Source organism: Typopeltis vanoorti, chromosome 9 (genome assembly GCF_054136105.1).
Source record: "Typopeltis vanoorti isolate ZY-2024b chromosome 9, IOZ_Tvanoo_1.0, whole genome shotgun sequence".
Classification (NCBI taxonomy): domain Eukaryota; kingdom Metazoa; phylum Arthropoda; class Arachnida; order Uropygi; family Thelyphonidae; genus Typopeltis; species Typopeltis vanoorti.
This window is the reverse complement of record NC_143557.1, coordinates 131850115-131855330: the sequence shown is the minus strand read 5'-3', so window position 1 is coordinate 131855330 and position 5216 is coordinate 131850115. Positions and strand designations below refer to the sequence as shown.

Sequence of the window (5216 nt, the reverse complement as noted above, 5' to 3'; positions counted from 1 at the left end):
TTGGACTATGGAATGCAGTGTAGTATATTAGTGAAAAATCCCTGCAAGAGATACAGAACGTAAGGAATTTGGGCTTGAATTCAAGGTACACAGCAAAGGCAGAGATTTAAATTAAGAAAAAAAAACTTCTAAGATATTGCCTGCTGTTTCTTTGTTAAATGATAATGTCTTGAAAATGTAACTTAAGAAAGATTTCTTCCGAGATTGGTATAAAACAAATCTTGGTGAAATGTACTTTATTATTTATGTAAACACTTGCTGTTGGGAAAATAAAATAAAAACACAAAAAGTGATGTACATGTATCTGCATTAGCTTTTCATTTTCCCTAACGTTTTGAAACACTACATTTAAATTTTTTAAAAAATCTGGCAAAAGGTTCTTTTAAAATGGTTCTTTTGCCATTTAAAAAAAAATGGCAAAAGAACGTTATATTTTTCGTCTTCCTCAATATCTTTCACATCGAGTTACTTGCATAGTAAAATACGTCCACTGAGCCTTCGTTTCTGCGCATAATATTCACGATGATGTCTATTAAATAATTGTGCATGTAAAAATAAATGGCAGAACAAGAAAATTGTAAAGTAATGTTCAAGTTTAGCTCAATCGATAGCTTCATATTAAGTATTTAAAATTAAAAATGAAAATATAGAATAACAAATTAAAGTGCTTCATATATATATTCATATATATATATATATACTGTTTTTAGAACATTCACAATCAGCCAGCGGCCAAATTGCGTTGACTACACCGGTTCTCGTCTGATCACCGAAGTTAAGCAGCGTTGAGCTCGGTTAGTACTTGGGAGGGTGACCACTTGGGAACACCGGGTGCTGCTGGCTTTTTTTGATGAAAACGTGTATCACCTGTTGTCATTCACATAACCTACCAAAATTGATTGTGCTAATGATGTGCAACTTTCTTTGTAATGTAATTTAGAATTCTGAATATTGTTTTTATTTAGATCCTTTGAATATAATTAATATTTTGCTAGAAAACTTTAACCTAACATGAAACACTACCATTTGCCACACTGCCTACCTCTAAAGCAAATTAATTTGTTTTGAATTAATTTTCTGTATGAACACTCTTAGTGGTTTGAAAGTCATGTTTGTATATCTTGAATCATTTGCACTTTTTACTGAAATATGTAAGTTTTTTGCAGTTGAATTTATTATAGCTATTATTACAATGCATAGTTTGACTAGTTAGATTATCAAATTTGGTGTTCTACCTAACTAATTTTTCTCTTATCCGTTGATCTTTTTATGGCTGATTTTTATGCCAAATTTGTTACAGCAGTTTCAGTTTAGTTAATAAATATACTCGATATAATGTCCCATTTACACCTTATAAGTGTAGCATTTTGAACAACTTTTCTCTCGGCACTTTATCAACTGCCCTTGCATTTGTACTACGGAAGCATTTCTCCCCCCTCCCCACCCCCTAGAAATCTACCTGCAAAGACACAATAGGGGGTTTATTCACAGAGTTTTATCCTGGTTAGATCATTATATTAACATTAACAGTAATGTATTTTATATAAGTGTAGCATTTTGAACAACTTTTCTCTCGGCACTTTATCAACTGCCCTTGCATTTGTACTACGGAAGCATTTCTCCCCCCTCCCCACCCCCTAGAAATCTACCTGCAAAGACACAATAGGGGGTTTATTCACAGAGTTTTATCCTGGTTAGATCATTATATTAACATTAACAGTAATGTATTTTATGTTAGCAAACTTAAAATGTTCGGTTCTCTTAAATTATATGAAAGAGAAGCAAACACGTCCTCCTATTACTTGGAAAATATCCACTCCCACTTCCCTTCATTTATCATAAATTTCCTTGTTTTGTTTCCTTACTGAATCCTGTTCTGGTTGCAATGGGAACATTTAATCACTAGCGCGGACCATATAGAAGACATGATTGATTTGTCCAATGGTCCATATAACCAGTTCGTCTTTTATTGGTCCATTTTGAGAAGATTTCACTGACAGTTGTTTCGAACTGGTTGGTTCTCCTCAGACATAAACCTTAAGAGAGCAAAAACTCTCGTTCAGTACTAGGGAGCTCAAAGCATCGCAGAGGTGTATTTTTTGTAAGCGAACTCTCGGTCGTTGCGTCAAGTATTTACTAAAATAAAGAGCCAAAAGGGTTAAAAAAAAAAAAAAAATCGGAACATTTATATTAACGAAATTAATCTTTTTTTTTTTTTTTTGCAGATAATATCTCAGTTTTATTTAGATTATTTAACCTTGACTCTTATCCACTCATACTCGAATTATATTTATTTAACCTACATAAAGCATTCCCAGCTCTTACCATAGATTTTGTTTTTAACATTAAAGAGGAATCTGTGCCTAGCGCGCGCGCACACACACACAGAAAAAAAAAGCTTGTTAGAATCCTTATCATGCATTCACTGTACAATGAAGTATAATAATTAGAACATTCCCCATGCATAATTAGCAATAATCCCCTATCCCACGAGCCTTTACACAGGTCAAATTATTTTAAATTAAGTAATTCTAATTAATATTTCAAGGTACACTGAATCCAAATCTTCAAACATTTCATTGTAAGGAAATTCTTTCATACGTATATTTTGAAGGTTTTTGGAAATATTAAAAACGTGCAAAGGTGTCCCCCCCCAAAAAAAAAACAGTACTCTTACAGCACCTCTATTTAAAGTAGTCTTTTTTTTTAAAAAAAAAACTTTAAAGTTGTGTATTTTAACAATCTTCCGTGCTTACTTGATGTACGAAAATTACGTGCTCCAAGTTATTTTTTAAAACCCATTTGGAATAAGAATAACGTCAAATACTATCATTAATTAGTATGTTTAAGCATGTTGTAAAACATCTAAAACTGATCAAGAATTGAAAGCAAGCCCCATTTTAAAAAATATGATGTCCTCCCGCGATGAGTCTTCGGACTCCTTGGAGGTATCAGGAATAATAATAATAATAATAATAATAACGCAGTTTATTTTCTTATAACATTAATATATTCTCAATATAACTAGGGCAAATGTAATTATTTATATTTTATGTTTCCATAGCGACGATAGTCTGCTGGCATTTTCCAGGTGACGTAGTAGTAAGCGTATATTTCTGCTGTTAGCAACACAATATCACCAATAAATGTTATTTCGCTAACCGCCAGCCGACGTTAAGGTTATAATATAAAAGACAATTAAATTTTCTATATCATATTTAATCCGAGGTATCATCAATAGTCTTTCGAAAAATGCATTTTTTTTAATTAAAGATATTTAAAATTTATCTTCTTGTAAAATAAAATACACATAAATTAAAAGTATTATTTTAAACCTTTTCCCTGAGTCACTGTGTAAGCTGGTGGGTGCGTTTCTCTTCCGGTGAGTCTTGCATTTCCTCCGTGAACCAGGAAACAGATAATTCGCGTTAATGTCAAAGAGGACATAAGTAACGGTATTCCGATAACAAAGATACCCTTCACTGCAAAACTGAAAGTGGATCTGTTATCAACTTTATCAAAATTGCTACCATTTGACAAATATAAAAACAATTCGGATATTTTAAGTTTTATTTTGCATTCGCCAGCACTGAAAATAAAGATGTCAATGGTTTGAAGCTAACTTTAATAAATGAAATTTATTTAAAGTATGAAGGAAATGTGTTCTTCAAGTATTTCTACATATTTACTTTTTTTTTTTTTTTTTTTGACCGCCGAGGCAATTAACTTCGAAACGAATAATTCTGGAATAAAGATAGCATGCATTTGGTTCTATAAATTGTTTACTTCCATTACCAAGAAATTTATGTGAAAATAAAAACACTACTTTCTAGAACTTCCTTATATTTTTGCCAGCGAATCAGAATTTAGGACTATAATCATTAAAATCAGATTTGCAGTTTCTTTCTGTAAACATGGTGGGGAAATGAAATTCTTATTCCTTATAATTCACATAATTTTTGATTTTGGAAATTCTCACTGTAAACCGATTACTTTTCAATCAGAACCGATAGATAAAGAAAGTCATGAGTTTAAGTCACTTGGATTCTTTCATGTTGACGAAATTGATATTTCTAAACTCAGACGAAAATAAATATAGTTTGGCATGCGGCTACGAATTTGGTATTTTTTTTTTTTTTTTTTTTTTTTTATGTTGAGCCCATACATGAGGTTGGTAGATCAACCTATAGTACATTAGTACCGTGTATCGATTGGGAACAAAATTACTTGTTCACATTAGATTTGAATGACTGTAGATTGTATTCACTAGGGAACACATCAAGGGGAAGACTGTTCCATAGTATAGGGGTTACAGGGACGAAGGAGGAACTTGTTCTGTGGGTTTCAAGGTGCACTGTGTAGGGATGTTGAGCAGTAGCTGCACGTGTTCCAACGAACTTAGCACTAAGTGGGGGAATTATTGATGCTATTTCGGATGAAAATGTTTGTAGAATATACAAATTGCAGAGACCAATCATCTATGTGAAAGTGGGGGGGGAGTTCGTAAGAGACGGGGTCATTAATAAGTCTGATTGCTCTCCTCTGTATGGAGTCGAGCAATTTGAGAAAGCTTTTGGGGACCCCCACCCCATGTGTGGGAGCAGTATTCGATGGTTGGGCGGATTTGTGATTTGTATAAGATTAAAAGCTGTTCAGGGGTGAAGTAACTAGGATTTCTCAGCGAAAGAGAAATCCTAGCTTTCAGAAGCTGAGGATGCAATGGGTATGTGTTTATGCCAGGAGAGGTTGATGTCAGGGTAATTCCAAGAAGAAAAATCTGAGATTGTCTGGAAATTTGGGTGTTGTCAAAAATAATACTGGGAGAAAATTGTTCATTTTTATGAGAAATGAGACGGTACTGGGTTTTATTTGCAATTTGAAATTGACTAGGTTACCTGAACCCCATTGGAGGATGCCTTGGAGGTCTGAATTGTGGTTGTTCTTTTGTAGGTCGAGGCGAGTTGCGTGGAGTAAGGTTTATCAAGAGAAAAAGAGCATTGCAATGTGTTGTCATCTTCAAAACTGTATTGGGTTGAAGGTAAGCTGGAGTAGATCATTGATATACAGTAGCAAGAGGGTTGGTGAGAGGACAGGACCTTCAGGAACCCCAGCATTAGTTGAATGGTGAGAGGATAAGGAGCCATCCATCACCATACATAGTAAGCATCCAGACAGAAAGCTGTCAATCCAAATATAGAGGTCTTGAGATAGACCAA

At 33.7% G+C, this 5216-nt stretch overlaps 1 non-coding gene across 1 annotated transcript; it reads left to right on the top strand.

The window, feature by feature from the left end:
• Positions 1–724: 724 nt before the first annotated feature.
• LOC150103572 (5S ribosomal RNA) lies at positions 725–843 on the top strand. The gene has a single exon (XR_016548888.1). It is a non-coding gene; the product is annotated as a 5S ribosomal RNA (ribosomal RNA).
• The last annotated feature ends 4373 nt before the right edge of the window (positions 844–5216 follow it).